This window comes from Myxocyprinus asiaticus, chromosome 34 (assembly GCF_019703515.2).
Source record: "Myxocyprinus asiaticus isolate MX2 ecotype Aquarium Trade chromosome 34, UBuf_Myxa_2, whole genome shotgun sequence".
In the NCBI taxonomy this organism is placed as follows: domain Eukaryota; kingdom Metazoa; phylum Chordata; class Actinopteri; order Cypriniformes; family Catostomidae; genus Myxocyprinus; species Myxocyprinus asiaticus.
In genome coordinates, this window is record NC_059377.1 from 35,216,850 (window position 1) to 35,228,662 (window position 11,813).

At 39.3% G+C, this 11,813-nt stretch overlaps 1 protein-coding gene across 1 annotated transcript in view; it reads right to left on the reverse strand.

The window, feature by feature from the left end:
• Nucleotides 1-7,072, reverse strand: part of ash1l (ash1 (absent, small, or homeotic)-like (Drosophila)) — a 57,045-nt gene extending 49,973 nt beyond the window's left edge. Inside the window, exons 1-2 of the mRNA XM_051671731.1 lie at nt 6,925-7,072; nt 5,830-5,926 (exon numbers count right to left, since the gene is read on the reverse strand). The gene's annotated coding sequence lies outside the window, so the exon portion shown is untranslated. The remainder of the gene's footprint in view (nt 1-5,829; nt 5,927-6,924) is intronic.
• Nucleotides 7,073-11,813: the final 4,741 nt, after the last annotated feature.

The window sequence follows — 11,813 nt, forward strand, 5'->3', positions numbered from 1 at the left end:
CCATTTAACAAAGAATCTTCTTGTGTGTTCCACAGAAAAAAGAAAATCGTACAAGTTTGGAAAGACACAGGGGCAAGAATAATCTTTATTTGGGTGAACTAACTCTATTATATAGCTTTTAATATCTGGGCTTAACTTTCATGACAAGCTTCATGCAGCTAAACACTGAGCTAACGATTAGAACTCAAAGTTTCCCTAATTGTTTTTGGAAACTCCAAGCAGTAAAGTTCACACACAAATACAATCCCTTTTTACAGCCCTGTGTAAGAGGGTTTCTGAAAAATTGACTTTGGTTATAAAAGGCAGAGAACATAAACTTTTTTTGGAATGCAAAAAAAAAAAAAAGTTCTGGTGGTTTGACAAAAGTAACATATGCCCCCAACACACCTCCAAAACAAAAGGCCAGTCATTTAATACCACGCTAGCCACAGGTGCTTTCTGAGGGTCAAGTCATTGATAGGCGAGTCCAAGCAGTGACCTCAGCATAAAGGGTCCTCTGGGAGACAGAGGATCAAGCCACCTTTTCAAGCACTTTTTATTACTGCTGGTCAGAACAGTGCAGACCACCACCGAGAGAATTAAAGACTGGGAGAAAAAACAGGCAGACAGTTTCTCTATGCCCCACTGAGACTTAACGGCAAAACATTATTAAGAATGCCTAGGTCGGTTATGGCTGTTTAACGCTCGACACGAGAAAGAGCTCGAGTGCCATTATCTGGATTGTTGTTTCATTAGTGGTGGTCTTATATATTGGGGGAGTCATTTTCTATTAAATCACCACAACTATAAACTTGGCTCCAGAACTTGGAGTCCTGCCTTCCTTCCCCCACTCACTTCTCAATGTTTACTATAATTACTCAACCCATTTCACTTAAACACGCCCTTTCTCTTCCATCCACCCTGGATCGTTTCACACACTGCAATCCAAAAATCGCACCTCTCTCGTTTTCTGCCCGACCCGTTCTGTCACTCTTTGTCCTCTCACTCATTCACTCTCATAGTAACACTCACTTGGAAATCTAGCATTACAACGGTCAAACTAGAGTCGTTGTGTTCCTGCTAATCAAAAACACATTTTCCAGTGTGCTCCCTCCCTCCGTCTTTTTTCCTTGTCCGTCCCTCCCTTAGTGACAATCATTTCCCTATTTCCTCAGCGCTTTGGGTCGTACTCCTCTTCTCGTTACTGTGTTATTCACTCTCTCTCGTCCCTCCTCTCTTTGCTGAGAAGATGCCAAAAATAAATGGTACCTTGTATTGTAAAATGGCTGCGGGAAAAGCCTTGAGGAAGCGAGACTGTTTGCTTTCACTGATTCATTTTAAATGTTCCTGCAGTGTGACAAATGAATTTTTAAAAGTAAAAACATTCCATGTAGTTTCTTAACTCATATGAGATCATGAAAAACCTGAATGCATAATAATTATAAGACTTTACATTTCAAAATACTTTTAAATGAAGCATAGCAGGTCATGTTAACTTCAAAAAAGTACATAATGCAGAGTCAGAAATTAACAGGGCTTGGGGCATAAATGCACCTGAAATTCAAAACATGAGGACAAAAAATGCCCCCACAACATGTTTCTGTTTTTCATTAATAACATCTGAAATAGTAACCAATACATACATAGTGATTTTATTTGAATTTCCGCTGAACATTATTTGTAGTCCGTTGTGCAATCAGAGGCGGATCCTCGCGCTAATTCTGTGACCGTTTGCTCCTCTCATTCATTCAGAATAAACTGCAGTGAGTAACACTAACGCTCCCTGTGCTATACTTCCCGGCCCATCTGTCTGCCTGAAAAGCCTCCTCATCTGCTAGAGGCAAAAAATGCAGTAGGGATGGATGTTATAGCCAATATTTAGTAAGTTTATCAGGAAACACAAACTATATTGTAGCCAAATGCCACAATTTAGTATTATAATTTTTTTTCTTGCTTTGTTTTATTTAATTGACATGAAGAATTCCAAAACTGGAGAAATGCAGTCATCTTCTCCTGTGTTGTTGCATTATATTAGTTAGTAGGCAATGTTAACTTAACCAAAATATTCAGAAATACGTGAATGAGAGGCCTGGGTAGCTCAGCAAGTATTGACGCTGACTACCATCCGTGGAGTCGTGAGTTTGAATCCAGGGTGTGCTGAGTGACTCCAGCTAGGCCTCCTAAGCAACCAAATTGGCCTGGTTGATAGGGAGGGTAGAGTCACATGGGGTAACCTGCTCGTGGTCGCGATTAGGGGTTCTCACTCTCAATGGGGCGTGTGGTAATTTGTGTGTGGATCGCGGAGAGTAGCATGAGCCTCCCGTGTTGCGAGTCTCCGCGGTGTCATGCACAGCGAGCCCCGTGATAAGATGCGCGGATTGACTGCCTCAGAAGCGAAGGCATACTGAAACTTGTCCTCCGCCACCCGGATTGAGGTGAGTAACCGCGCCACCACATAAGTACTAAGTAGTGGGAATTGGACATTCCAAAATTGGGAGAAAAGAGGATTAAAAAAAAAAAAAGAAATTCGTAAATGAGGAAAAAAAGCGTTCCAGGAATGTATTTTAAGTGTTTTATGCGGTGTAGAATCAATATACTATTAATAAAACATGCCTCTTGAAATTGTAACTGAAATTTACCCAAATGAATTTATATTGAATCGAATCAAAATTGGAATCTAATTTAATCAAATTAAATTGGGAAATCAATGGCAATACCCAGCCCTACAAATATTAGTTGATGTTGATTTAATTTTATTGGTACAAGCCTACAGCATCACATTATTCAAATTAATTTATTAAATTTAAGTATTAAATATTATAAAATGATGTAAGGTTAGGAAAAAAAATGCCCTTACAAAGAGAAAAAATGGCCCTGGATTTTAATTCTAGTGGGCAAATATTGCTCCCTTATAGAACAGTTTATTTCTGACCCTGATATCATGTCAACTACCCTTACGCATTTAGCAGAAATTTATCTCAAGCGGCTTGGGGGCCGTTCCCACCCCTAAAAAAGCCAGACACAGCACCATAAATAAAGCAGAGCGCAGGAATTTCAAGACTCAAAATTAGTGAGATGTGGTGCAACGTTTTTATCGCCTAGCGCATGTTTACACAAGAAAACAATTGAGAAAACAGCACGGACAGATGCAAAAACATATTCAGTGTGAACAGCCCCCTAAAGTGTATTCAAATTATACATATTATAGCGTGTTCTCTGGGAATTCGAACCCATGCACTTGGTGTTACTAGTGCCACGCTCTACCATTTGAGCTAAAAGAACAAAATAAATACAATGAAAATAAAATTTCAATAGCAAGCTAAATAAAATATTGTCGTTGTTCCTTCAGTCATGTCACTTTGCTAAATGCACAAACTAAGGCTACATCCACATTAATCCGGATACATTTGAAAACTGCGTTTTTGAAACGCTTTCCGTCCAAACTGCCATTTTCAAGTGTTTTCCAAAAGTTTCTCGCCCACACTGAAATGTAATAAAACTCTTAAATTTCCTAATTGCGCATGCGAAAAACTGCCGTTGCATGTACAGTCTGAAACGCAATTATCCTTGTGTTCCGTCACTGGTCAGCAATTCCGAGTAAACTTTTGTCACCTTTGAAGGAATGCATTGTAAAGTTTCATCACAAAGATACATTTCAAATTTATCTTTAACAACGCTATCAAAGTGGATAGCAGGCACAACAATGCTGCTAAAGCATGGGCTGCCATATTAACTGTTTTTGGTTGAATGGAACAAATGACAACACAAAGACGCCATTTTCAAATGTACCACTTGGGAGAGCGTTTTCGAAAAGTTCTGTTTTCGCTGTCAAAAACGCCATCTCTGTGTGGACCCAAGGCCAAAACATAGAGAAAAAGATGCGTTCTCAGGCTAAGTTCACACTTATACGTTTTCGTTTGAAAACGCATCTTTTTCTTTACGTTTTGGCCTTCTGTTAACACTGAGACGGCGTTTTTGTCAGCGAAAACTGAGCTTTTTGAAATTGCTCTCCCAAGTGGATAAATTTGAATGTAGTATGGACAGGGAAGACGGAGATATCTGAAAACTATGAGGTATTTGTTGTCATGTCATGCAGTCATGTGATCCATTCAAACCAAAACAATCAATATGACGGTCCACATTGTACCTGTGTTATTGTGCCTGTTATTAAGTTTGAGAGCATTGTTAAAGATAAATGTTACTTTTTACAGCCTTCACAATGCATTCCTTCAAAGGCGACACAAAGTTTACTCGTAATTGCTGTCCGGCAACGAAATACGAGGACAGTTGCATTTCAGCTCGTACATGGAACGGCGAATTATTGCATGTGCAGTAAAGGGATTTAAGAGTTTTCATATGTTTCAGTATGGACGAGCAACTTTTGGAAAACATTGGAAAACGGCAGTGTGGACAGAGCATTTTGAAAATGACCATGCATTTTTAAATTTATCTGGATTAATGTAGACATAGCCTCAAACAAAAACTTATAGTGTGGACGTGGCCTAAAGAGAGCTATTGGACATTTCTTAAGAGTAACATCAAAGCAAATTTATCAACACACAAAAGATACCCCACAAATCATTTTAGAAGGCATCCTTTTCTCTGCTTCCTTCTTTTTACACGCTCTTTCAGCACCTGTCACTCACAACTCTTTTACTGTGTTTGTTTTGGCAGCCAAAAGATATAATATTCTAACTCTGTCTATTTAGACAGCCTTTCTTCCAATATGAACTTGTGTGCCCTCATTTCAACTTTGAGCACTGAAAGCCACTGCATCCATCCAGCCAAAACACACTTTGCTGGACAAGTTGGCAGAGGAGTTGAGAGAGGGTGACTAGATGGCAAAGATGGAGAAACCAAAGCAAACTGCATCTAAAAGAGAATACAACCCCAAAATATGGTGTCGTAGGAAACTGACAGCACACAATCAGCATCTCCTCCCCTTTTGCATACTGATATACTTGATTTCTATTTGTCTTTTTCGACTCAGTCAGCCTTACAAGACCTTTCCATTCAACGATTGTAAATAAGCATTAATGCAAGCAGTATGGCTATTATTGTTGTTATTTATAAGGTATACAATGGGTCCATATCTCTTAAGCATACTGTTTGCAACACAGCATCAAATACAACCAGAAAGGACAACGAAACGAAACTAAAATGACTGATACAATTGACCATTGGGGTCTGCTATTAATCTGTATTCAGATTTTAAACTGAAAGCACTGTTAGCTCAATCTTTTCAGACCACAAACGGAATGCCTTCTGAAATCACGTCTTTCCACTCAGCGGCACTCAGTCAGCGGGAAGTGTTGGTTCTGGTTTCCTCGACAGCCGTGTCAGAGGTCAAAGGTCGCTGACAGGCTCCATACAGCTCTCACTCGGCGCTTCTACACAGACGCGTTATACAGCTGCATGTGCTGCAATGGGGAAAATATAAGCTAGTAAAGGGGCGCACAATTTGCACGTGCGATGAACCCTATTGTGAGTGAGGTTAACTGAGGATGATCTGAGCTGCTGCCACATGGACTAGAGTGAATTTTGAACGTCGCAGGTGCCATTTACGTTTTAATTTGAGGAAATTGAACTTCATTGCGATTTGGTAAAGGAATATGTAAAACTCACTAACCAATTGTCTTTGTGAATGAATACAACAGAACTTGCGAAACAGATTTCTAGCAATACTTTTTAGGAGACAACAAACAAAGCATTTTTATGGCACTTGTTTTGCTTATTTAAACCAGCCTAGCCACCCTCCAAAACCTGTGTAGAAAGTATACACTCCAGTCGTCCATTTGTAGTCTGTGCAATTAAATATGTAATTTGATACATAATGCATTAATTACTCACCTTGAAAATGGCCCAGAACGGCGCTCACATTATTTGAGATCAAAACCCTCCCTTCATACGTAACAGCATGGTCGCCAGGATATTTTTCTTGAAATTGCTGATGTGCAAAAAAAAAAAAAAAAAGGAAAGAAAGGGGGAAATGGTCAGATTGCTCGCTCGGAAGAACAATCAAGCCAATGCATGGCATAACATAATATTCGTCGAGTAGATCTAGCCATCCTGCATGCAAAAAAATGTGCTGTAATGTTATTTATCTACATGAGGTCACGGTTTATGATCCTAATCTAGCTAGCATAGCTCGTTAGCAAAGAGCAAACTACCTAAATCATAACAAATGCCCACGTATGCCAACAACTAGTAGATATGAAACGAAAATAGCAAGTTACTGGACTAAGACCTGTACCACCACGGGATGTCAAAATACCTTGTCGAAAGACACATGTCTGAGAGCAAGTGGCGCGCTCAATCACTCTTATCTCGAGCTTGTCAGAATTCACCCATTGTGACATATCTTGGTGTTTATTTGGTTGCGAGCTTGCCGCTAGGAACGCTTCGCGCTACTTTATATCTCCTAAGTCCGTGGGCTAGCTATCTCAGTGACGGGTCGCTAAGGTAAGTTGGTTTGCCCCATCATCGCAGCTATAACTGCGTGTATACAACGTCAACGTTCATTCAGTTCTCGTCTCCGTGTTTACAACCCCACAAAACAACTGAACTCGCACCTCATAAAAACGGCTGATTTGACCTGTCAGGCACATTTGCTTGTATGGCTAGCTAACCCTCCGTCCACACGACTTGTAATGCAACGAACAGCCGCAGTTGGTGTGGATCAGCTCGCCAAGCTTAATAAAGTGTTGCCTTTTCGCTCAGGTCGTCAATTGAAATCCATCAACCACGTATAAACATCCACAGAAAGGCCAAAGGGAGCGGAATTCACAATCTAACGCTCTTCGGCTTGAGCCCTGCACGGGTTATTAAAAACACGAACTGTCAACAAAATGGCGGCCGCTGCGTTGAATCAACAGAGGAGCCCGAAATGGATCTCTCCCTCAAATTCTTCGCCCTCTCCCTCCTCTCGTGCGTGGCGTTCGTTACCCGTGATTGTCCGGTGTGTCGCACGAATCCTCCTCCGGATCCGCGTTAGTCGTGCTCAGACGCCTCGGAATGGGCCTCTCTCTTTAATCGGGCCTCCATGTCTGCTAAGCCCGTATCGTTTCTGTCAGTACAGCACGGGCATTCTCACAGTCAGAGCAGGAGGGGAGGGAGGGAGAGCCGCGGAGATGAGAGGAGGGGGGAACGGGGCGAGGAGAGGAGAGGGCAGTTGTCGAAGGCTGTTCAACACTTTCTCAATATTACGGGGCACACAAATGCAGCTGGTCACGTTTGACTATAATGGAGGATGCATTTTTTTTTGTTTCAGACACAAACTGAAATGTAGTGCTCTTGTAATGCGTTTTACATTGCATCATTGCACAATATGACTTTTTTTGGGTGGGGGGTTCGTACGCTCGTGGCAGTGTTTACTCACAGTAACATATCGACACTTGTTGCCGTGAGGCGGGTTGTGTAAGGGGCGGTTCACACCTAACTTGTTTTTACGTACGCACGCGCCGTTTTTCACTTGTTTTCATATGTAAACATGCGCTAGACTGACGTTTTTGACCGTTGCGCCGAGTCTCACGGAGGAGCGCCGCGTATTTAAAACGCCTTGTCAAGTTAAATAGAACGTCAACGGCTGCGTTCGTGGATTTTTTTTAAGCGCAAGGACGCGTTCTGTGTGAACGGCCCCTAACTCTATAACTGGGTTGAATCCAATCATGAACGATAACTGGGTGAAACCTGCTTTTCATTTGACCTTTTTTTCTTCGTTCACACCAACTCCCATTAAAACCATTGGCTCAAGGGCGGAAGAGGCGGGACGGTAAAATATACGGTTGCACAATTCATATGGTTATTTTTGACGTTGATCTAAGTGGCCTCGATTCTGCATCTGCACACTGGTGTCGAGTGTCTGGATATGTCAAAGGATCATCATGACTTCACGAAGGAAAAATGAACTGTCACGAATTCAAGACTCCTTTACCGCCACTAATCATGCCTAAATGCAAGGTTGTGACCTTGGTTAAACTGGAAATGGAAACTTCAGTGGTATTTTCAGCTAAACAGTGAAACCAATTCTTTTTTTTCTTTTTTTTTTTTTTTCAGCTCTAAACGAGAAAATCATGTATCTTACTGAAAGCATGACATGGTGACATGTCAAAACACATTAGTGACAGAGTAATTACAAGAAAGCGAAAATGCTGAGAAGCTTGTTCTTTATACAAAGTCTAGGTGTAATGACAGACGTCAGAATGACCAATAAGTGACCTGCTATCGATTTGAAAAACAAATTTAGCTCTCACTCTATTCAAATGTTACAACATTTACGTTTATACACATTTACACATATTCAAATACAAAACTTTAAACAATAGTAATATAATGGTTTGAGTAACTACTTTTAATGTATCATAGTATTTCAGCTTGGCCCATTAACCTAAACAGTTTTTGATTAAATTGCCATCATTAAGATTAATTATTTGTGGTATATGTGTTATATGGCCATCGGCCTTTGAAAATACCATTTCGGTCAACTATTAGTCCATGCCAGTGTTGGGTAAAATACTAGAGCATGGTTTTGATACAGACTTCCAGATTCAATTATGATTCACAAGCTCTCAATTTCAATTCAATATTGATTCGTAGGGGTGTATTTCAGTTATAATGTCCCTTTTGCTTACAATTGAAATAAATTATCTCTCAGCTAATGCTGTTAATTACACAGGGGACCTTCTAACTCGGTACGTTGTGAAAATATAAATATTATTTATTATATTTTATTCGTTTTTCATAATTTTGGTCCCATTTCAGCTTTTTAAAAATGAACAAACAATTGTATTTAATCAATATATGATATTATGTTGCCAGTGCTGGGTAGTAACTGATTACATTTAATCTGGATTACGTAATCAGATTTAGAAAATCAAGTACTTGTAATTGGATTAAATTACATTTTCAAATACTTGTAATCGGACTACAGTTACTTTCTTATGAATTACATGTTAATTAGGCATCGACAGTAAATTATTCATTATGTGGTATTTTTACAGTTTTGTTTTAATTTTTTTAAAATTTATTTATTTTTATCCCCATTTCTCCCTAATTTGGAATACCCAATTATCACTACTTAGTAGGTCCTCGTGGTGGCGCGGCTACTCGCCTCAATCCAGGTGGCGGAGGACAAGTCTCAGTTGCCTCCGCTTCTGAGACCGTCAATCTGCGCATTTTATCACGTGGCTCATTGTGCATGACACCGCGGAAACTCCGCATGTGGAGGCTCACGCTACTCTCCACGATCCACGCACAAGTTACCACGCACCCCACTAATCGGACCATGAGGAGGTTACCCCATGTGACTCTACCCTCCCTAGCAACCGGGCCAATTTGGTTGCTTAGGAGACCTGGCTGGAGTCACTCAGCACACCCTGGATTCGAACTCGCGACTCCAGGGGTGGTAGTCAGTGTCAATACTCACTTAGCTACCCAGGCCCCCTTGTTTTTAAATTTTTTATATTTTTCACTCAGACTAACAATGATATATGTTCAGTAACTCTTTGAGTGTTTTCGTATGAGAAGGAGAGGGTTGTCAAATGGCACACAGACCTGATACTCATCATTAGCCAGGTGAAGATGGAGCGGTCTAAGTCAGCGTTTGACCACTGGATGTACAGAGATAATTTCACTTAAAGGAATAGTTCACCCAAAAATGAAAATTTGCTGATAATGTACTCACCCTCAGGCCATCCAAGATGTATCTGAGTTTCTTTCTTCATCAAAACAGAATTTAAGACTTTTAGGATTTCATTTTTTAGAAACAAAACAATACTTATATACTTTTTAACTACAAATGTTCGCTTCCGTACATCTCTGTGATGTGTGCTCATGAGAGGGATGATGTAAGCTCGTTGGTAAGGTCACGCTTCACGTGGAGGAGTCAGGAAGTGCGTCATTGTTTACAAGAGACACTTGCACAGAGCACAGACCAAGCGCCGTTCACAAACCAAAACAGTCCAAAATGATTTCAGAACAATATAAAATAAAATTAAAAAAAATAATAATAAAAAACAATGTAAACACCAATGAGCTTATGTCATCCCTCTCATGAGCACACATCACAGAGATGTACAGAAGCGAACATTTGTAGTTAAAAAGTATATAAGTATTGTTTTGTTTCTAAATTTAATCAATCGTTTGGGTTCAGAAGACCTTTACTTGTCGACTGGAGTCGTGTGGATTATTTTGATGCACCCTAAATATGCATTTTGGACTGTCAAAAAATGGAGGACATTCACTTGCATTGTTTAGAGGAGGAGGCCTGAAATGAAATTCTAAAAGTCTTAAATTCTGTTTTGATGAAGAAAGAAACTCAGATACATCTTGGATGGCCTGAGGGTGAGTAAATTATCAGCAAATTTTCATTTTTGGGTGAACTATTCCTTTAAGGTGACACAGGGGAAAAAACATCACTGTGCAATGGAAACTCTGAAGTTAACAGGATATTAACCTTTGGAAGGCAAAGGAATCAACATCAAATTTAAAGAAGCATTTGAAGATAATATTTTCTTAACTGCTGACGAGCACATTTTAAGTATTTTTTTGAATTATCATTCTGCATGTAATATAACCATATGTCACTGTGTTTGGAAGGGTTTTGTCCATCAAACTCATCAAAATGCCCAATACACATCATTTCATATTCACAATGTAATCCAATTACATTCGCAGCGTAAAACTAGTTTTAGTTTTGTGAATTGCGTTTGTACTTGGCATCAAAATGCACTTTTGCTTTAGCAATGATTTGAGGCAGTTTTTGTGTTTTTGTTGATTCCCAAATATAACTGGTCTGATCTCTTACCACACGAGGATGGCGTTTGGAAAACTGCGAAATTACATTATCACATTTGTGTAACGTGACCTGGGAACCTGTCCATATTTTTAGAAACTTCCATAAGAAATGCAAGTGACATCAAATAAAACAGGTTGGAATTAATTCAAAAGTAATCGGATTAAATTACTCAAAATGTAATCTGAAAGATTACATTACTGATTGCAATTTTTGTCATGCAATTCGTAATCAGTACCCGACTACAATTCAGAAGTAATCTGCCCAGCACTGTATATTGCATATATTATATTTTGTTACATGTTTATTTTTTAATTGCATAATTTGCACTATTAACATGTATTTACATTGATTTGTTGAACAAGCGCTAAAAACCGGTACCAGTCTCTTTAAGGAAACCTGGCATTTCTGTAAGCGGCATCTGTAAATGAGTGCATGTTAACAAGAGAGACTTGAACGGCTTTATCTCATCTGTGCTATGCCTGATTATAATTAAATGTTTAGTTTTTGTTGTTTTTTATGAACAACAGACTGTAAAGAACAGAAAGGGTATTAAAAGAGACATTATTCAATGACAAATCGTTAGCTTGGATCTAGTGTTTGGACACCAAGTAACAACTTTTACTCTCAACACGCAGTAAAATTATTTTGCTGCTGAATACTCCCACTATACTACAACATTCATTCACTGGTAAGTGAAATCTAAACATTTACCAGCCAGTTGCAAAATATATAAAAATGTTGTTGCATAGCATGAAATTTGGTTGCAAATGCGAGTGATTTCCTCTGGGGGGGGTTGCGCATAGAGTAAAAGATCGATGTTTAAATGGAGATTGTGATGCGTCGGGAAATTGATATTTTTACCCACCCGGCCACACCTATAATTTACTGAAAATAGTCATCCATTCCAAGTAAAATTGTAATAAGATTACTTTGCTGATTACTTTGTGGGAGAGTAATCAAATTACAAATAATTGTTACTTTCCAAAACAGTTTTCACAAAGTTAATTTTTTCTGCTCTGAAAATTTTGAAAATATAGAC